Source organism: Macaca thibetana, chromosome 3 (assembly GCF_024542745.1).
Source record: "Macaca thibetana thibetana isolate TM-01 chromosome 3, ASM2454274v1, whole genome shotgun sequence".
NCBI lineage: Eukaryota > Metazoa > Chordata > Mammalia > Primates > Cercopithecidae > Macaca > Macaca thibetana.
In genome coordinates this window covers 76877956-76901212 of record NC_065580.1, presented here as the reverse complement: position 1 = coordinate 76901212, position 23257 = coordinate 76877956, and the positions used below count along the sequence as shown (strand labels likewise).

General features: G+C 38.7%; 1 protein-coding gene and 1 pseudogene across 1 annotated transcript in view; one reads left to right on the top strand and one right to left on the bottom strand.

Moving 5' to 3' along the window:
* Positions 1 to 23257, top strand: part of SEM1 (SEM1 26S proteasome subunit) — a 1048205-nt gene that overhangs the window by 237176 nt on the left and 787772 nt on the right. The gene's annotated exons all lie outside the window — the stretch shown is intronic.
* Positions 12765 to 13328, bottom strand: LOC126949969 (AP-1 complex subunit sigma-2-like; annotated as a pseudogene).

The following is a 23257-nucleotide window of genomic DNA, read 5'->3' as shown; positions in this document are numbered from 1 at the left end:
ATGAAACTTATATTCTAGTAATGAAATATACCTGCATGAGGTCTGGATGCAGAAGAGCGGCCCATGAGGAGGTGACTGAGCACAGAGAGATGTATCACTTGTCAAGTGTGAAAGTTTGAAGTGATGGGGTATAAGGTCCTGTGCCAAGCATGATCAGTACGTAGTGATAGACAGCAAGAGGAATGGTGTTTTTGCTGTAACCACCTGCAGCGTATAGAGTTGGATGTTCTTTCTGGCTATGTTGCTCCTTGCCAAGTAGCATCCACACCTACTTTTCAGGATCTCTTGGAGAGTCTTTGAGGTACGTAATATCCTTTCATAAATCCCAATTGGCTTAAGCTAGTCAGTGTGAATTCCATTGTTAGCAACTGTAAATCCTGATTGATAAAAAGGTAATTGCATAATCTTTTTGTCTCGTGCTTTTTACCCAACTTTTCTCTGTAGCATTCTATAATATCTCACCATGCTTATAGAATTGTATAATTTTGAGCCAGAAGATATCTTGGGAAAAATATCCAGTAACCCAATAACCACACCACCACCTGACATTTTATAGATGTAGAATCTTAAGTACAGAAAAATGAATTGACTTGAAAAATAGATCTGGATTCAGAGTCAAAACCAGGTCTCTTTAGTATCAGTTTGGTGTTTGTTTCACTATTCAACACTTTCTACCAGACAGAATCTGCTGAGCTAAAAATCCAAGAAAATGATATATACCGGAGAACTGGATATAAGAGCTTTAAGGGGGCTTTAGGAATGCCTTAAAGTATTCTTATAAAGGAATATAGAATTATACTCTCAGTCCAGTACTATCCAACTTCAATATTTTAATGAGCACTTTAAAAGTACTTTTTGCTCTAGAACTCTCAAAATGTTGAATCAAAAATCTACCCCTTTAACAATGGCAGATGACAGCTTATAACATGTAGCAACCTGCAATCATCTCTGAAATTACTCATGGTTTTCCAAATTAAACTCTGTAGTGCATTCATACTGTGTGCAAAGGATATATCATGATTGATTGATAAATTTACGGTAGCAAATCTTAATTGTAGGTTCATTCCAAGTTAACAGTTAAACTACTTAGTAATTTGCATAATGCAAACCTCAAAATTCTTCTATTTATACTTAATAAGAGTTTTATTTTAAAAGTATTATATTCTCATTGTTAAAAATTATGGAAGTGTATAAAGCAAAGATATTAAAGGCATTCTGCCATATCTCAGTTCTCAGGCTGGTATGGATCTTTACTGACTTTGTAATGTCTACCACTTGAATATTCCCATAATGGCCTCTAAAGACAGATTGTGTGGGTTTAAGTTCTGGCTCTCTTATTTTCTAGCTATTCATGATCTGAGAACCTCAGCTCTTGTGTGTCTGTTTCATCATCTATAAAACAAAGCCAATAGTACTTGCCTCTTAGGGTTATTTTTGTATGAAACGTGATCATACCTCTAAAATGCTTAGGACAGTGCCTGGTGCATTTGGGTCAGTAAATGTTATCCAGTTTATTTAATGATGTATTGTTGCTTGAATTTTTTTTAACATACAACATTGCAGAAGAACTTTGTATCCTTTACACATCGATGTATCAATTAAACTCACCTAACGAGAAGCACTGATAATCTAAATTATAAGAGCAAGAATATTTGAGCAGGCATCAAACAATGACAAGTGCACTACAGTGTCCCGAATACACAATCTATATTCACATCCTTCTCTTCCCCAGCTCACCGCTTATTTGTTTATAAAACTAAAGCTTTGTTAATTTGACATTCAGACACTCATTCTTTTTACCTTCTTTCCAGTGCAGCTAGTATAGAGGCCAGGAGGCAAGAAGTGTTTTAGGAGAAAACATACACACAAAATCTTGCCCTCTATAGCCCAAACCTATTGAGGGAAGGCAAATGTGCTATATTTCATTGATATGACACCCACTTGTTAATTGCCTATGGACCAAGTCCAGCACTGGGCACCTAGAAAGAATGGGAAGATTCCTAAGATTTAATCCTTGCCCCAAGAGGAACTCACGGTTTGGTAAAGGAAGCAAAGACACAACATGAAGGAATACAACAGAAAAAAGTTGGAGTGGGGACCTGAGGGAGCTGAGAGAAGAGGCTCACTAAATAAAGCCTAGAGCTGGAGTCTTGGTCTTCTCCAAGGGAGGCATCTGTTAGTCCATCATCTGGGTGTGACCAGTGATCATTAGCTCACTTGGGCTTGAAAATGGGAGACTAGGTACAATGGAGAAGAAGTTGCTTAAAAACTTATTTTTACTTCTTTCCTGAAGTATACATAATTATAGTAGAAAATTTAGTGGAAAATTTAAAAACAAAACAAAAAAAAACAAAAACCAAAAAACGCAGACAGGTGAATATAGCCATCAGTCTCATTCCAAAGGTGATCATGGATCATGCCTTGATGTATTGTCCCAATTTTGTTTGTTTGTTTGTTTGTTTGTTTGTTTTGAGACGGAGTCTCGCTCTGTCACCCAGGCTGGAGAGCACTGGTGCTATATCGACTCACTGCAAGCTCCGCCTCCTGGTTCTGCCATTCTCCTGCCTCAGCCTCCCCAATAGCTGGGACTACAGGCGCCCGCCACCGCACCCAGCTAATTTTTTTGTATTTTAAGTGGAGAAGGGGATTTCACGGTGTTAGTCAGGATGGTCTCCATCGCCTGACCTCGTGATCCACCCGCCTCGGCCTCCCAAAGTGCTGAGATTACAGGTGTGAGCCACCGAACCCGCCCCCGCCAATTTTCTAAGAAACAGTTTATTTTCCACTCTCTTTTCTCCGTCCTCCTTTCCCCCACTTCCTATTTAGCTCTTTCGAAATGTAATTATGGCTTTTTACTTCTTCTTCACCGGACAATTTGTACAGAGCAAGTTAATCTACTCTGTGTGCTTAGAAACTCCAGAGTGGGACCAGGCGCGGTGGCTCACGCCTGTAATCCCAGCACTTTGATAGTCCAAGGCAGGCGGATCACGAGGTCAGCAGATCGAGACCATCCTGGCTAACACAGTGAAACCCCGTCTGTACTAAAAAAATAAAAAAAATTAGCCGGGCATGGTGGCGGGCGCCTGTAGTCCCAGTTACTAGGGAGGCTGAGGCAGGAGAACGGCGTGAACCCAAGAGGCGGAGCTCGCAGCGAGCGGAGATCGCACCACTGCACTCCAGCCTGGGCGACAGAGCAAGACTCCAGCTCAAAAAAAAAAAAAAAAACAACCTTCAGAGTGGAACTTTAACCCACCAGGAGGTTGCCCTGACAGGTAACAGTTGATTTCCAACCCAAGGTATGCCCACTAGAGGTTTTGGACACCTTTACAACCTATTTCTGTCCAAGAAGATGCCACCTAAACTGCCCAGTAGATAGGGCACTGAAGCAACTGTACAGAACCCCGACCTGCTCACTTCTACTCCTGCTTTAAAAGCACCCCACTTTCTGCTCCAAAAGCAAAGTGGTCTCCTTAATGTAGGAAACCTGTATTTCTTCCCCTAAGCTAGCTTTGGAATAAAAAGTCACTTTAGACCTTGTTCTTGTTAATTGGGCTGTGCAAGCAGTGAGCAACTGAACCTGCATTTAATAGCATGTGTACACATATGTACTTGAAATAATTTTTTAAAAATCTCTTATGAGAAATATAAGGGATAAATTTAGGGGCAACTCATTACATGTGTTCTTTTTCTCCCCTACATTTTCCCTTAACTATGCTGAATGTCTTACTATATTACTTGAAATTACAATTTTAATGGCTGTATAATAGTTGATCAAATATATAAACTATAATGTACGTAATGAATCCTCAGTCATTGGACATTCAATGTCACCATTCTGTCACTTGAGGGAATACCCTTGTTTTCTTTAGCATCCTTGATTATTTCCTTAAGCTAAATTCTTAAGAATAGAAATGCCAAGTCTAAAGTTTGCACATTTTAAAGTCAAAATTTGGTTATTAAAGCATCAACTTTTTTATTGTATAATATACCCAACATAAAATTTACCTTTTTACCATTTTTTAAGTATAGTTCAGTGACATTAAATATATTTATGTTGTTGTACAACCTCACCACCATCCATCTCCAAAACTTTATCATCCCAAACAAAAACTCTATTTCTATTAAACAATAACTCCCCTGTCCCCACTCCCCTCAGCCCCTGGTAACCTGTACTCTACTTTCTATTTCTATAAGTTTCCCTTCTCTAGGTTCCTTATATAAGTGGACTTACAAACTATTTTTTCTCTAGTGTCTGACTTGTTTCACTTAATATCATGTTTTCCTGGTTCTTCCACATTGTAGCATGTATCAGAGCTTCTGTCTCTTTAAGGCCAAATAATATCCCATTGTATGTATAATCCACATTTTATCTATTCATCTGTCCATGGACATTTGTGTTGTTAAGCAGCCACTTTTTTATGATGTGTAGAAATTAGAATCTCTATTTACTGCTGTTGGGGATGGAAATAGTGTAGCTGTCTTCGAAAACAATTTGTCAGTTCCTCAAAATCTTTTTTTTTTTCTTTTTTTTTTTTTTTTTTTTTTGATACAAGGTCTCACCCTGTCACCCAGGCTGGAGTGCAGTGGTGCAATCATAGCTCACTGCAACCTGGAACTCCTGGGCTCAACCGATCCTCCTTCTTCAGTCTCCTGGGTAGCTGGGACCAGAAGCACATGCCAGCATGCCTGGCTGATTTTTCAGTTTTTTGCAGAGATGGAGTCTCGCTGTGTTGCCCAGGCTGGTTCAGAATCTTAAACATAGAGTTATCATATGACCTAGCAATTCCATACTTGGGTATCTATCCCCCCAAAATTAGAAGCATAAAAACCAATGCATGAATATTCATTACAGCATTATTTATAGTAAGCAAAAAAGGAAACAACTAAATGTCCATCAGTTGGTAAGTAGCTAAATAAAAAATGTGGTATACTTATACACAATATGTTATTTGACAATGAAAAAAAAGTGCTGAAACATGCTACTACGTAGATGAATGTTGAAAGCCTTATTCTGATGTAATAATTTGATGTACAGATTATTTCATCACCCAGGTAATGAGTATAGTATTCAGTGCTTTTCTGATTCTCTCCATCCTCCCACCCTACACCCTCAAGCAGGCCCTGGTATTTATTGTTCCTTTTTTTGTGTCCATGTGTACCCAAGGTTTAGTTCCCATTTATACATGTGGTATTTGGTTTTCTGTTCCTGTGTTAATTTGCTTAGGATAATGACCTCCAGCTGTATTTATGTTGCTGCAAAGAACATGATCTCATTCTTTTTTATGGCTGCATAGTATTCCATGGTATATATGTGACACAGTTTCATTATCCAGCCCACTGTTGATGGGGCATCTAGGTTGATTCCATGTGTTCAATATTGTGAATAGTGCTGCAATGAACATACCCAGGCATGTGTTTTTATGGAAGAGCAATTTCTATTCCCTTGGATATATACCCAGTAATGGGATGCTGGGTTGAATGGTAGTTATGTTTTAACTTCTTGGAGAAGTCTTCAAACTGCTTTCCACAGTGGTTGAACTAATTTATATTCCCACAGCAATCTATAAGCATTCCCTTCCTCTACAACCTTGCCAGCATCTGTAATTTTTTGACATTTTAATAATAGCTATTCTGATTGATGTGAGATGGCATCTCATTGTTACTGTGATTTGCATTTCTCTCATGATTAATGATGTCGAGCTTTTTCTTATATGCTTCTTGACCAAATGTATGTCTTTGTTTGAGAAATGTCTTTTCATGTCCTTTGCCCATTTTTAAATGGGGTTGTTTGTTTTTTGCTTGTTAATTTGTTTGATTTTGTTATAGTTTCTGGATGTTAGACTTTTGTTGAATTCATAGTTTACAAATATTTTCTCCCATTCTGTAGGTTGTCTGTTCCCTCTGTTGATAGTTTCTTTTGCTGTGCAGAAGGTCTTTAGTTTAATTAGGTCCCACTTGTCAATTTTTGGTTTTGTTGCAATTGCTTTTGGAGTCTTCATCATAAAATCTTTGCTGAGGCCTATATCCAGAATGCTAGTTCCTAGGTTTTCTTTAGGAGGTTTTATAATTTTGTGGTTTTGTTGTTGTTGTTTTGCTTTTTGTTGTTGTTGTTTTTGAGACAGTCTTGCTCTGTCACCCAGGCTGGAGTGCAGTGGTGCAATCTTGGCTGACTGCAAACTCTGCCTCCCGGGTTCAAGCAATTCTCCTGCCTCAGCCTCCTGAGTAGCTAGAATTACAGGCCCTTGCCACCACACCCAGCTAATTTTCTGTGTTTTTAGTAGAGACGGGGTTTCACTGTGTTAGCCAGGATGGTCTTGATCTCCGGACCTTGTGATCCACCTGCCTTGGCCTCCCAAAGTGCTGGGATTATAGGCATGAGCCATCGCACCCGACCTATAGTTTTGTGTTTTACATTTATGTCTTGAATCCATCTTGAGTTGATTTTTGTATATGGTGTAAGGAAGGGGTCCTGTTTCAGTCTTCTGTGTATGACTGGCCAGTTATCCCAGCACCATTTATTGAATAGGGAGTCCTTTCCCCATTACTTGTTTTTGTCAGGTTTGTCGAAGATCAGATGGTTGTAGGTGTCTGGCATTATTTCTGGGCTCTCTGTTCTGTTCCATTGGTCCATGTGTCTGTTTTTGTACCAGTACCATGATATTTTAGTTACTGTAGCACTGTAGTATAGTGTGAAGTTTGACAGCATGATGCCTGCCAGCTTTGTTCATTTTGCTTCAGATTGCCTTGGCTATGCCTTTTTGGGTTCCATATGAATTTTAGAATAGTGTTTTCTAATTCTGTGAAAAATGTCATTGGTTTTTTCATAGGAATAGCATTAAATCTGTAAATTGAAACAGCCACTTTTAAATCAATCGACGTGGACCCACTGACCTGATAGACAAGGTCCAGTTTTTCAGTTTTATGTTTTGTCTGAGCCCACTTCATCTGTGTTATGATAAAACTGAAAAGAGCTATCACAGTTTACTAGTTTCTTAGGTGGAAGGGAGCCAATTACTTCAAATCAAAATATGAAATAATATTTTTTTAAAAGTCGCCCGATCCAAGTGAACCAAGCCTAATTTTAGAAGCATGGTTTAGAATTAGAAAAATATATTATTTAAGAAAACATTATTGGCCGGGCGCAGTGGCTCACGCCTGTAATCCCAGCACTCTGGGAGGCCGAGGTGGGCAGATCACAAGGTCAGGAGATCGAGACCATCCTGGCTAACACGGTGAAACCCCATCTCTACTAAAAATACAAAAAATTAGCCGGGCGTGGTAGCGGGCGCCTGCAGTCCCAGCTACTCAGGAGGCTGAGGCAGGAGAATGGCGTGAACCTGGGAGGCGGAACTTGCAGTGAGCCGAGATCGCACCACTGCACTGCAGCCTGGGTGACAGAGAAACACTCCGTCTCCAAAAAAAAAGAAAGAAAAAGAAAAAGAAAAGATTATTGATGATGTATATTGAGTTAGAGAAATTATATAGATCTTTATCAGAAGAATGATGGGTATTTTGGTATGTTTTGTGTATTAGGTGTTTCATAGCTGTACATTAGAGTCTAATCAATTTTGACAGAAACTAAAAATTTAGTTTTAATCGAAAGAACAAATACACTCATTTGGGTTAAAGGTAGTAGCAATATTTCAATCTTAAGATAATCCCCTTCAAAAGCCTTCAATAGAGAATACCAGAAAAAAATGTCGATAATTGTTAGCTAAGGAATATAAAGGAATTCATTATTCTATTCCCTTTAGTTTTGCATACGCTTGATATTGTTCATACTTAAAATTTGGAAAGAATTTAAAAAATTTACATGGACTTAGGCAATATACCAATACCATCTTGCTTGGACAACAGTGCAATGTATTGATTATTTTTTTTCCTAGAAAACTAGTGTTTTGTGATGGTTTTCCTACTGTGAGTGAGAACTTTGATGTAATTCTGGTTTGGTGTCCAAGTCTTTTTCTTTTCTATGTAATCATATTAGGGATTGGTACAACAAAAACAGCTGCCCTCAAGAGACTTGACAGATGTGTTCAGAGTGAGCACTCTATAAACACTGAAATCTAATCTGTTTCCAAAGCAGTACCACTTGCAGCAGAGTCCCTAATAAACCATCTTGGTTAATTTGTGAAACTGGAGAAGCTATGCAAACATGTGCATCAACCAAATAAACACTACAAGATTGTTAAAAAATAGAATTCCAGGGCATCTATTAGATATAATTTTAAAGCCTTTACTTAGCTTTTAAATGTTGAACAACTTGAAAGGTTGGCAGGTTTGAAAACTGATGGTCTTCATCTCAGGGCAGGAAAAGTAACATGTTTTTGAGTAACGTTTTTTTCCTGTCAAGTCCTCACCTATATTAAGTACCTTAAATTGTACACTCTTACATGAGACATGAAAGTGCTAATTTTAAGGACATAACAATACAACTAAAATTATGAGTGATTCCAGCTTCTGCTAATATTTAGAACCCTTTGAAGGATGTGGCACAATAGATGGGAGTGATGGATGAAGAAAATGTTGGTCTTTTATTCAGTGATTTAGTGGGTTTAAATTAGATTGAATCCATATTAATAATTCTGAGAATAGTAAAAAGACCAAAGATGGGCCTTGGAAGATTTGAGGCCAAAAATATGGAACACTATTTTAAGTAAGTATTTTTACCAAAATCAAGGCAAATGCTGGGAGATATAGAACCTCATTATTAAAAGAAATTTATCTAGAAACTCATGTAAGTATGTGGGGTTAGGAATTTATAACCAATTAGTCCTAATACTGTACTGAGGACTCACTTTGTGTGGATCATGAGAGCATTGTACTAGGGCTTAGGGCAATATATTAATGAAAGTGGCATTATCTCTGCCTTCAAATTAATCTGCAAGTACAGAAATGAGTTCTGAAAAGAGAAAACCCTCAGTCTGAAACACACGCAGACACACACACGCACACACAGGTTTGTCTTTGGGCTTGGGTCTATATAATTTAGGTGAAGATTTTATTTCTTTTTTTTTTTTTTTTTTTTTTTTTTTTTGAGACAGAGTCTCGCTCTGTCATCCAGGCTGGAGTACAATGGCACTATCTCGACTCACTGCAACCTCTTCCTCCTGGGTTCACGTGATTCTCCCGTCTCAGCCTCCCGAGTAGCTGGGATTATAAGCACCTGCCATCATGCCTGGCTAACTTTTATATATTTTTAAAGACGAGGTTTCACCATGTTGGCCAGACTGGTCTTGAACTCCTGACCTCAGGTGATCCACCCACCTCAGTCTCCCAAAATGCTGGGATTACGGGTGTGAGCCACCACATTCGGCCAGGTGAAGATTTTCTTTAGGGCAGCCTTAGAATTGTAGATGTCAAGTGATAGAAATCTAACATAAATTAGCCTAAGTAGAAAACATCTGGCAAATTCTGAACCACAGAAAAGGCAGAGGAGGAACTGAGCTAAAGACAACTGAACTGGGATTAGACTCTGTCAGATTTTTGTTTTTCAGCCTTTCATTGATTCATTCTCTCTCTCTTCCTCTGTCTCTCTCTCTCTGTGTGTGTGTGTGTGTGTGTGTGTGGTGAGAGTGTGTTAAAATTTACATAAGAAAATGTACCATTTTAACCATTTTTAAGTATACAATTCAGTGGTATTATGTTCACAATATTATGCAATCTTCACAACTAAGCATTTACAGACCTTTTTTAATCATCCTAAACAGAAACCCTGTACTCGTTAACAATAATTCTGTATTCCTCCCTGCTTCCAGCCCCTGGTAACCACTATTCTACTTTCTGTCTCTATAAATTGTGTATTCGAGGTACATCATATAAATGAAATCATAAAATACTTGTTCTTTTGTGTCTGGCTTATTCTACCTAGCATAGTGTTTTCAAGCTTCATTTATGTTGTAGTATTGAGGCAGAAATTAGAGAAAGAAGAAAATAAAATTAAAATGAGAAAAATAAGTTCTCCTTTGTTAGGCTGACTCACTCCAAAAGGCAGTAACAGGCACAGCCCAGATCAAGGAAAAATTTTGATGACACTCTCTAAGAAGCTAGGGCTCAAAGGAAAGTGCTCTGGAGACTCTCTCAGCAATCCTTCAACATAGGGAGAAGAGAAACAAATTTTCCTTTCTCTTATGATTCTGTTTTTCATCTAAGCAGCACAGTGAAGATCATGAGACGCCTAAGCAGGCCTGGATTGCAGCCACCTAGGTACCATAGTGAAGGTTATGAGATAAACCCATGCAAGGCACAAGAGCAAGCCTGGATAACAGCCATCTGGGCCATATAGCAAGAGTTATATGTAAGCCTGAGTTATGAACCTGTCATAGTATGATTAACTGCTTTTGTTCTGCTTCTGTATCCTTGCTTTTGTGCCACCATAAGCTTGTTTCAAGCTAGCCCACCTCCTTTTAGAAGTGTGTATAAAAGTCAAGTGCTGTCTTTGCTCTGGGCCCAGCCTTCGGATGTTAATCCACTGGCTCTGAGTGCACTCAACAAATCCTCCTATTTCATCCAGTGGTCTCTCTGGCCCTCCTGATTCCTGCAACAGTATGTATCAAAGTTTTACTTTTTATGGATGAATGCTGTTCCATTGTAGGTATGTTCCACATTTTGTGTGTGTGTGTATGTACATTCAATGTTTATTACAACTAATTGGCAATGCAATGAGACAGTGCTCACATGGCCTGAATATTGGTCATAGTCACAAGGCTTAATCCATCCCAGAATATACAAGTGAAAGTATAAACCATGAAGACATGTTTACATACTTACAAGTACTTAGAAAAGTGATGATGGACAATTATAGAGCTTTAAAAAATTTAAGACCAACTAATGCCCCTTTACCTCATTCAACTCTCACTTTTTTATATGAAAGGTGAGGTCAGGAGTTTGAGACCAGCCTGGCCAACATGGTGAAACCCCATCTTTACTAAACATACAAAAAAAAATAGCCAGGTGTAGTGGTGGGCTCCTGTAATCCCAGTAATCCTAGCTACTTGGGATTGAGGCAGGATAATTGCTTGAAACTGAGACAAGGAGGTTGCAGTGAGCCGAGATCGTGCCACTGCACTCCAGCCTGGGCAACAAGAACAAAACTCCATCTCCAAAAAAAAAAAAAGAAAAGTTAATTTTAATTTTTTTTTTCTTTGAGATGAAGTCTGGCTCTTGTGCCCCAGGCTGGAGTGCAGTGGCACAATCTTGGCTCACTGCAACCTCTGCCTCCCGGGTTCAAGCAATTCTCCTGAGTCAGCCTCCCGAGTGCCAGGATTACAGGCATCTGCCACCACACCTGGCTACTTTTTGTAGTTTTAGTAGAGATGGGGTTTCACCATGTTGGCCAGGCTGGTGTTGAATTCCTGATCTCAGGTGATCTGACTGCCTTGGCCTCCCAAAGTGCTGGGATTACAGGTGTGAGTCACCGTGCCCGGACTCTTTTTAAATTTTTGTAAGACTTCTGTTAATTAGGCAATGCCATGGAAAGAAAAGAAGACACTGTAAAGTTTGTAGCACTTCTCCATGGAGGGAAGGCATAGGGAAGCAAAATAAATTTGGTTTTCACAAGCACTGCAGAAGGAACATTCATACTTCATGTAATGTCTTTATACACAACACTTTGTGAAGAGAGCAACATGTTTACTGTAAGATACTGTTATGAAGAATCCCTGGCAAATTAATATTTCCACTTTATTTTGGGGCATCAAAAACCATCCAACTAAGTGATTGTGTCCACAAAAATTCATCTCAGGAGTCAAATGTGCCTTTACCTTAAGAATTACATGCTTGCTATTATGAAACAATCCTGTTTCTCATTCCAGGTTCAGAATGCTTAAGAAATAATTTTTAGTGTAAATAGTATTATTCCAATTTAGTCATTTAAAATAATCTGTATTCTCCCCCCACCCCTTTTTTAAGGTATGTAGTTTCCAATAGGAGTCTTTGGCATGAATCTGCTTTCTAAAGTTTCAACAAGACTAAGTTTCCATTCATTCAATATGTGACATGTCAATTCCCTTTACTCTTATGTATACTGAAATGTTCACTAGTCTTTGGTTTTATAAAATGAGGTTTCACATTATAATTTAAGAATTTCTTTGTCAAATATAGTAATTAATAAATGTATATTGCCCAATTGTTTCATTTTACATATATACAGATATGTCATTTTCATATGTGTATATAATCAGATTAAGAGAAACTGACCTATAAACTTTAAAATATCCAGAAAAGTCTTCTTTTTCTGCCCCATTCACATTTAAGTCCTTTAACTTATCACTTGATTAACCAAAGTTCCTTCTTAAAAAATTGTATATGGCTGGGCGCAATGGCTTAAGCCTGTAATCCCAGCACTTTGGGAGGCCAAGGTGGGCAGATCACGAGGTCAGGAGATCAAGACCATCCCGGCTAACACGGTGAAACCCCATCTCTACTAAAAATACAAAAAATTAGCTGGGCGTGGTGGCAGGCACCTGAAGTCCCAGCTACTCGGGAGGCCGAGGCAGCAGAATGGTGTGAACCCGGGAGGTGAGTTTGCAGTAAGCCGAGATCACTCCACTGCACTCCAGCCTAGGCAGCAGAGTGAGACTCTTGTCTCCAAAAAAAAAAAAAGAAAGAAAAAAAAGAAAATCGTATAGGCTTGAATGAAGTAGCTTAGAAAAACAGTAATGCTGACAAGACATCATCTTACACCATTAGCTAACATGGACGTGAAGACAGGGGCCATCTACAGTGTGTGAAATGCCACAGGAAGTCATCAACAAGGAGGAGAGTTATGTCAGTCCAGTTTCTTTGAGAACTCTGTGTGGGGTTTAAGCTTCCTCCTGTGGTAGATAAGCCTGTGGAATTGCCTTAAGGACATTTTTCTTGGAGGTTTCCTAACTTCCCCTCCCAAAAGAACTCATCCAAAATAAAATAAACCTCTTCAAAATTAAAGATGATGTTAAGTTCACATACACTGCCAAAATACTTGTCAAATAATTCCATGTCATGATGAATCATTTCCAGGGTACTTAGTTCATTGCCCTGATTCGCAGTAGCACAGCAAATATACAAACTGGCATATCTTTTGTAAACAATCTTCAGATATCTTCACATTTTAGGTTTCTGTGCTAAAGTGAACAAGTTCTCTTGTAATATCTTCCTTCTCTTTGTCCAATAGCTGGATATACCATTTTTGCAGTTGAGGCTTTCCCTGACAACTTTTAATAAAAAGCAGCATAAACTGCATGATGGTCTCAGGTTGTCAGTGCGCAGGAGGTCCGCCTGTGGCAACAGGTCCTGAGGGGAAGCCAGTCACCATGCTGAGGAAGAGAAGTGGCCATGTTGCTGTGGGGAGGGAACCTGGTTGACCCACATTTTCTTTATACATTCATCTGTTGAAGGACATTTGGATTGTTTCTACCTTTTGGTTATTGTGAATAGTACTGCTATGAACCTTGGTGTACAAGTATCTGTCTGAGTCCCTGCTTTCCATTGTTTTGGGTATATGCCTAAGAGTAGAATTGCTGGATCATATGGTAATCCCACATGTAACTTTTTGAGCATTCTTTCTCTTTCACATTTGCTTCATTATCTCTGAATAACATTTCCGCAATAGTATAAACGCAGCTTCTAGCATCTCCAGGTTCACAACATCATGGTATTTAGACCGGAGAAGAGAGATTATCTTCCTCTAACAAAGGGTTAAAAACCTGGGAAGGACATTTAATTGGCTAACTTGTCTCTTAGACTCTTATCTAAAACAGTCACTGAAGGTCAGTGAATATCAGGGATGGTGTGTGGAGATGTGATTATTGGAGAGTCCTAGGATTAACCTCATCGAACTAGGTAGAGTCAGGTTGCTACCTCATCGCTGGGGAAATGCAATCATGAGGAAAGGACAGTTCCCATCTGGGACATGTGTCTAAATCTGGCAGGAAGGGAATACAGTTCTCAGAAAGAAGGGAGGGGTTGCCTGCACATGGCTACTAGAGAAATACTTGTGAGCTCAGCGACCATCCCAAATCTGCAAACATCAAAAGTTTTGTTTTGTTGTTATAGTTTGTGGTTAATATAATCAGTCAAGGTAGGTTTGTATACTGCACCCCCCCAACCCCCACCAAAGAAAGGAACCTGTCTGAAACACAGGAAATTTCATGGAATAATTCATAGTAAATCTCTTTAAATACTTGTTTAACAAGTACAGTGACATTTTTCAGGGGAAAAGCCTGTGAAAACCACTTCATATAGATAAACAGTTGACGGTTGTATTTTTAAAAATCTGTGTTTTCAATATGAGCTTATTATTCGGCTTTAGTGCCTTCATGGATACATTTCCAAACTATATTACAGCAGCAGAGAATAAAGCTGTGTACTTTGACTTTCAACTATTTGTGCCATTTCTACTTTTAGCTTGGATTCAAATGATGTCAAAAAGATGGAAACTGCCTGTTGAGAGTTGAGAACTGCATTACCAGCAGTTTTTTACTCCTACTAAGCTTGGAACACAGCCAAGAATTGGCATGACTTATTCAGTTGTTGTATCAAATCAAATTTAGTAAATTATTGATCTGATTTCAAGATTCATGAGGTTTCCTTTGCTTTTAAAACTTGTTTTATATTTATACATCCAGCAAAGAAAGCTATCTTCGCTAAGCATATAATATAAGCATAAGAATAATTCTCTTATTTATTCTCTAGTACCTCATCCCAATTAATCCTCTTTATTTCCTTTCATAATTACATTATTATGCTATTTCCTGTCTTATTTTTTGATTCACTCTGCATCTTACCTTTTCCATTTTAAGCATTCTTTCAGTTTTAGGCATTCATTTCATCATTATCCATTTCACATCTCTTATTTCTGTCATAGGCCTTTCCCTTTGTATCTTATTTATCACCAGATAATCAATAAGCATAATGTTCAAAAGAATGTTTTTATTCTGTATGCTTATTGGCATGCTAAATTACTGCTTTTTTGTGATGGAGGAGGGAAGTTAATATAGTTCAGAGAAGGAAATCAAAGAGACACAAATTGATAATGGCTGTTCATTTCCTCTTAAAAACAATGCTTATCTAGTTATAAATTGACTTGTAGAATTAACTTTTTAATGTATTATGGAATCTCTCTCTTTTTTTCTGTTTTTTTTTCCTCTCTCCCCCTCCTCCCTCTCTTTCCCCTCTGACCCATTCCTTCTCTGTCTCTCTCTTTCCTTTGTTCCTTACCTCCATCTTTCCCTCCTTTTTGCCCTTCCTCACTCCCTGTCTCATCTCCCTCCCTCTTCCAAATGAAAATACTTAAATTTTCTAGGGAAAAAAATATATATTTCTAAGATGGTTATCTAAGTCTCTTCAGTTTACCCAAGTAGATACCAAAAAAGTAATTAAGTCTGTCTGTTATCCTTGGAGGTGTATCTCAAAAGAAGATGTGTCTTTGTTACCTTGGATTTGCCTATGAAACCACAAATTGCTACCACCAGCCTCACCCACTAACTTTCATGATAGAATGTGGAGGGAGTCTTTGGACAAAGGTGCACAGGAAAATGAAGGGTGGTTGTGAAGCAGAGAGGCATACATAGGAGAAAAAGAAAGGCTTTCAGAATTTTCAGTTTTGTTAACATTCCATTCCTATCTCAGGAGATTTCAGTATATTTTCAGGTAATCAATTGAATGTTAGTAACTAATTCCCTTTGCTTCTCTTTGCCTTCCTTCTTCTCATGTTAGTCATTCTCTTCTCCCTTGATTAACCTCACTGATCCTATTGGTTTTCTTCTCAACAACCAATTATTTTATATATAAATATATATATATATATATATATATATATATATATATATTTTTTTTTTTGTGGGGGGACAGAGTCTCGCTGTTTCACCCAGGCTGGAGTGCAGTGGCGCCGTCTCGGCTCACTGCAAGCTCTGCCTCCCGGGTTCACACCATTCTCCTGCCTCAGCCTGCCGAGTAGCTGGGACTACAGGCGCCCGCCACCATGCCCAGCTAATTTTTTTTGTATTTTTAGTAGAGACGGAGTTTCACCGTGTTAGCCAGGATGGTCTCGATCTCCTGACCTTGTGATCTGCCCACCTCGGTCACCCAAAGTGCTGGGATTACAGGCATGAGCCACGGCGCCCAGCCAATAATAATATTTTTAAATGTATATTCTAAATGGGCAGCTTGACCTGTATCTATTTCTCAAACATGGCATACTGTCCATCATACCTTTTCAATTAATGAACTCATATTGGGCTTTCTTTCTGATGGCTTTGCCTCTCCTGTGTTTAAGACAGACTTTCTTCTTGCCATACAGTGCACTCAAAGTTCCCACAATATTAGGCCCATCCCACTCAAGAAGAATCTCCTTTGCAATGTTAGAAAAATAATTGCTCAAATGCTAGTTCTTTATACACTCGATGGAAGCTATGAACTTTAGACTTATCTTGACAATTTAATCCGAGGTCTTTAACATTTTAAATGGATTCCATTTCCTACTCTTTTAATTTCTGTCCCTTTCTTTTAAGATATCTCAGTTTTCAAGATAAAGAGCTAAAGCCAGACACATCACTCTAATAAGATTCTGGTCAATGAGACTATCATGAGAAGATTCCTACAATGCTAAAGTGCTAATCTTTTACTGTACTCTCATGAATGCTTTTTAGAATGCTACAGGAAGTCTGGATTTGCAGTTTCCAGTAGTCGTACTCATATAATTCTTTCTGGACTTTCCAGACATCAACTTCTAGGGAGACTGTTGACCTCTGTATGATTTCACAGTCCTTTTCTCTTAAAATCTCTTCAGAAAAGTGTTTCCTGTAGTTGGGCTGAGAGAGAGAGCAAGACACTCCCCACACCCCTGTTGGTTTGGAAGAAACTTGATTGCAAGACATCTATAGGCTTGAAGGGTGGTAAGCGAAACTGGCTACATCATTTTCATGACCCAGCACCAAATGAAAATGTGAGTCCTTTGTTCAAAAATTAAGAATTCAGCATTAAACCAAACACTAGGCTCTTCTAAGCACAGAGCACTGTACAATTCCACTGGTCAGGTATTTATGAAATGAGGAAGTGGTGAGGAATCCTGGGGAGAGGACGGGGGTATCATATTTTATTTTATTTTCCTTATTTTCTAGACAGAACTCATTTATACCAAATAAGTGAGAGAACAAGATTTTCATTAGGACATTAAAATGCATTCTTCCACTTGTGAGGCAGGTTTAGCATTTTTTGCTAATTATTTCAATGCATTGTCCCTATCTTCTTATAGCCAATCAGATTTTTACCCCCTGTCCCAATATGCTACCCTAAATTTGCTTTCATCTAAGTTACTTTCTTGTAAAACATTGTTGTTCCCTATAAATATACATAACTACACAAAGGAGATGCGCAAGATACATGAGGTCTACCTATTTCAAATTTTTGGATGTAAATAGGTATAAAATGTAGCCCTTGCACTCAAGTGGCTTTCTGTTTGAGGAGATATGGCAAAAATAAATAAAGACCTAAATAAATAGTATTTAAAATTGCTATAAAGGACAATTCTGTGGCATGTAGACATACTGAAGTGACATTGACTTTGTCCAATTCTGTTTTAATTCTTAGTTGTGATTTGCTGGGCTAGGATGAGACCAGCCCCTTCCCAAGCACTACTTTGTATGTCATAGTCCTTTGTTCTCAAGTAATTACTAGATAGCTTAGGGATAAGTACTTACACTTATTTGGTACCTCCATCTGTTCCATTAGAGTACAGAGCTATAATAGGGGTGGTGGTGTGGAGTAGAAAGACTTCTAGAATAGGAATCTAAGCATCATGTTTGGTCTGCCTTATCAGATAATGGAGTTTAGGACACATTTCTTTCACCCGCTTCAAGCCTTAGTTTCTTCATCTGCTAAAGGTTAGTAATGCCTTCCTGATCAAGTAACAAATTTGCCACAAGTATCAAATAAAATTAATTTGGTAAGCATGTTTAAGAGTTTTCCTTCTGCCGGGCATGGTGGCTCACGTCTGTAATCCCAGCACTTTGAGAGGACGAGGCAGGCGGATCACAGGGTCAGGAGATTGAGACCATCCTGGACAACATGGTGAAAACCCATCTCTACTAAAATACAAAAAATTAGCTGCGCATGTTGGCATGCACCTTTAATCCCAGCTACTTAGGAGGCTGAGGCAGGAGAATAGCTTGAACCCGGGAGGTGGAGGTTGCAGTGAGCCCAGATCATGCCACTGCACTCCAGGCTGGCAACAGAGCAATACTCCGTCTCGGGGGGGCGGGGGGGGGGAAACAAAACCAGTTTTCCTTCTCTAAGCAATACTCTTTGAGAGATACAGACATTCTCAAAGAGAGTTCCTGCCCACAAGGACCCTATAGTTTATAAAAGAACTGAGATAAAGAAAAAAATACTATAAAAGAAGTAGGACATAATAAAGACCCTAAAAGAGATCAGACTGGTTAGTGAATTGAGTATGGAAGGCAGGCAAAATATTATAAAAGAGAAGAAGCATTGGAGTTGAACCTGGACTGGCTTTGTCAGCAAGGTGGAGGGTTGAGAAAATGTATTCTAAGAAATGGAAAGAATATCAGCAAAGTAAGGAATATGGGAAAGCCTACAACGTTTGGATAACCCAAAATAAGATAAATCCATCAGGAAACTAGGGAGTGTGAAGGGAAAATAAAATTAACATTAGGCCATCAAGACACTTGACCATCCTGCAGGGCTAGAAGCTTTTTTGGCACATAGTATAGAAATTTTGGAAGAGTTTGGAAAAAGGGGTTTTATTAGATCAAATGAGATGTTGTATATGAAAGCAGTTTTAAAACAAGCAAGATTATGATATAATAGACATTCTTATATCCTGTCAGATGGATTAGGTATCCAGCCATGATATCAATGTACCAGCTGGCAGGACCAGTAAATTGTCCCCTGAGGTAGTGCTTACTCCTTCCAAATAGTGCAGCATTTAATTCTGTCTTCCAAGGGACTGGAAACAATCAATCTCACTTGTTATCTCAATGGTTAGAATAATGGAAAATAACCCATGGGTACAAAAGCTTTATAGATACTAGAACCCTAAGGGCTTTGAAATAACTTCATAACGATCTTGCCAAACATGGTTGAGCCAAAGTTATCAGTGAGATTACAGTGACTAATAATAAAATATGATAACAGAAACAATGACCTTCTATGGAGCACTGGCTATTTTTCAGTAATTGTGTAATTACGTTAACTATGTTATTAAATTGAGTTCTCACAACAATTCTGTAATATAGATTTTATAGTCTCTTTACAGGTAAGGAGAGTGATATTTAGAAATACGAAGTGACTTGATCAAGAGCATGCAGCAATAGGCATTGATGCTGATTTTTCCAGCCCAAGTGTTTTATAATCCAAAACAGCTCTTAGCAACCTTGCTATTTGTTTTAATTTTTATTCTCTGTGTTTCCTAATACTTTTTCAATGAACATATATTGCTCGTGAATTTAAATGATAAACTTGTTATTTTTTAAAAATCCCCTTAAAGAATATGATTTGCCACCTGTCTGAAATTGATTATGGCTTTAGCTTCCACATTTTACGGTTAAGTTTTATCAAGATGAGAAAACCTTTTCATCTTCTTAACCATGCTTGCCAAGATCACATTTGAATCTATCCTAATGGAGCACTTTAAAGCTACTTTACTTCTTTGTGGCCTGGATTCCAAGTCTAAAGTGCAATATTAAAAATCCTTGATCACAGCTTTTGTAGAAAGGTAAGATAAGCCTGATTCCGGTGGGGTTGCACTTCTGGTGGTAGTGGTGAAAGAGGGCACTGCAGGGTCAGACACTTTGCTGTCCATTACTTGAATGCGGAGTATGGTGAGCAACGGCCCGATGTCTTTCTCTCTCAACACGGTTTGTTTTTCAGCTCCTCCTGCCTCTTCTATGGTCTTAAGGTCCTAGAAGGAGGAGCGGGAGCCAACACACACCAAACCCTTCCTCACTAGGGATCACTGAATGATTAATATAGATGCAACCTCCAGGTAGTCTCTTCCAATTATTGCCATTACAGTTAAGGAAGCAAGTGACCTTGATCAAGGTCACCAGTGAGTTAAAGTTTTGAAAGGATCTTCTAGAAACTGCTAGACATACAGGAATAATTACAACAAATTTAGGCAAGTGCATATGCATGGTGGGGGTAGAAAAGGGAAGTAGTCAAGAGTCAATAAAACAATCTTAATATTAGGCCAGGCACAGTGGCTCATGCCTGTAATCCCAGCACTTTGGGAGGCCAAGGCAGGCAGATCACTTGATGCCAGGAGTTTGAGACCTGCCTGGGCAACTGGGCGACATGGCGAAACCCCATCGCTACTAAAAATACAAGAATTAGCTGACTGTGGTGGTGTGCGCCTGTAATCCCAGCTACTCAGGAGGCTGAGGCACAAGATCACTTGAACCCCAGAGGCGGAGGTTGCAACGAGCAGAGATTGTGCCACTGCACTCCAGCCTGGGTGACAGAGTGAGACTATCTCAAAAACAAAAAGTATCTTAATATTTTATAAAATGAACTTGGAACTATTTAATGTATCATTCAGTTTGTGTGTTCATTTTATAGAATCCTAATTAAAAACATTTTTCTTTAATTCAAGGCTTCAATTTCCAGACATAGGCAAATGCTGGTGCTACCATATTCAACTAAGATGCAAAGTATTTTTAACCTCCAAACTTTACATTAAAAAAAAATTCCTTTAAGTAATCTGAATATGCTTGTTTTGCTTCTGCTCAGAGTGAATGTCTTTATTCGCCCGTCAGTCTTAGTTGGTGGGCAAGCTGTCTTTGGAAACTTCCTCCTGTCGAACTGTCTCGTTGATTGTCATTTGAGTCTGTTAGTCATACGTCCTTGGGTGAATAGTGGGCGGCAATTAGCAGCCTCTCTTCAAGGTCTCTGCTGGTGCACGTGGCCTCCTTGTCAGTTCCTTAGGAAAATGGCTGGATAATAATCGTCTTCTCACGGTGATCTGCCTTTCTGAAGGTAGGATCGGCATCTCATTTCTGATTATGCTCATTAAAAGTTGTGTTGTCAGCTTACCTGGGAGAAGCAGCAGTCTTATGAGGCATGTGATTTGTCCCTGAAATGTTCATTAAAATCTCATTTAAGTTAGAGGAAGTAGCAACTTTTTTATGGGCATTCTAGAGAAACAGATGTGAAATCTGTAGGTAGCTGCTGTTGGAAAAATAGAAAATCGAAATTGGCAGCATCCAACTAACAAAGAATGTTTGAAGACTAAAAATACTTTGGGGCTCAAACTGGTTCCTACCTCATTGTTAGTGTTCTTTGATTATAGAGAATGATCAACTACTAATTTGAAAATTAGCAAATAATTTTCAAATTCATAAGAAAACATTGTTCTGAAATTAAAGCTTGAGGCATCTATAGCTCTTTGATTTTAACAATTAAGAAAATAAAATTATTCCCACTGTTATTAGGAAAAATGTAGGATATCTAGGACTATATGGTTAGGGCCACTCATGACAGACGAGAATATCTTCTACCCCATCCAGGAACCTGTTAGTACTCAAGGAATAGCAATAATCCCTAAATTCTGGTTCCAGGAGGGAGGGAAAAAGGTCACATCAGTTCCCTTTTCCCACAGAAAAGGAATTTCTTTGAAAAGGATTGATCTGACCTTTTCCCTCTTCTCAATTTGCTTCCTCCTCTGACAGTTTAAGACAAAGCCTTAAAAAGACAATATTTCCTGTCAACCAGTAGTCAACCTCTACTCTGTACTTCCGTGGTTAGGTGATTACTTGTTAACTTGGTATTTAAAGAGACACAAATATCTGGCTGTGGAGTGGACCTTGAGAAATGATTAGGGTGGCTATGTGGGTTTGTGGTCTTGCAGACAATTGACCAATGCCTTGCCCTTTCTCCTACTTATTTCCAGACCTTTGTTAACTGTATTCTTCTTTTTGCTGGTCAGTGGTTGATAAGGAGAATATCAGTTGATCCCATTTTGTGTGTTGTGTATCGTCCTAAAAATCCTGTGTTTGTGTGTTAAACCATATATCTGATTATGGCATTACAACTCCAAACTCACTTCCCAAAGTGAAAAATAATAAACTAAGTGACTTAAAATCTGAAACTTAAAGAAACATTCTGCTTTTGTGTAATCTACATGTGATTACCTCGAAAAGATAATAAAATGGCAAGTCAATCTTCACTTTAGTTGCAATTCGTTTAAAATTGCAGATACACCAAAATACAGGTTACAGCACACATGTGCAGCCCGTTTGGAAATAGGATATATCCCTGAATGTGAGAAAATTCAGGGCCTTATGTAATAGTAATAAAATAATAAGATTTTTCAAAAAGGAAAATAGCACAAATTGGCTGGGCGTAGTGGCTCACGCCTGTAATGCCAGCACTTTGGGAAGCTGAAGTAGGCAGATGACAAGGTCAGGAGATCAGGACCATCCTGGCTAACAGGTGAAACCCTGTCTCTAGTATAATTACAAAAAATTAGCCGGGCGTGTTAGCAGGTGCCTGTAGTCCCAGCTATTGGGAAGGCTGAGGCAGGAGAATGGCATGAACTCGGAAGGCAGAGCTTGAAGTGAGCCGAGATGACGCCATTGCACTCCAGCCAAAAAAAAAAAAAAAAAAAGCCCAAATTAATGCATGAAATTAGAAAGGAATATAGCATTTAAAGTCCATTTGTACACATGGATTCTCATTCAATTTTTTATGGCTAAGAAAGCAGCACAATCCAAACAGGAACAAAATATTTTACTTCCTTTGATCACTTATAAGGTTCTGAGTATTACTGATGCAATCGGTGCACCCCTGAAAGAAGACTATAGCAAAACCCAACAGCCTCTAGGACCGAATCTAAGGGGTTACTGTTACCTTTCTTTGTTGTGAATATTTTTTGATGCTACCATTAAATGACCTTAAGTTTTTCCTCTTTATTTCACTTCACTTAGTATATATTTATTTTTATGATGGCAGGGATAATTTCTAAATCATTAACCTTAATGAAAGAGAAACTAGTTTCCTAAGTTGAAAATATCAACAGTAACAGTGTTAATTGCCTTTTTTTTTTTTTTTTTTTTTTTGAGACAGACTCTCGTTCTGTCACCCAGGCTGGAGTGCAGTGGCATAATCTCGGCTCACTGCAACCTCTGCCTCCCGGATTCAAGCGATTCTCCTGACTCAGCCTCCCGAGTAGCTGGGACTACAGGCGCGTGCTACCATGTGTGGCTAATTTTTGTATTTTTTAGTAGAGATGGGGTTTTACCATATTGGCCAGGTTGGTCTC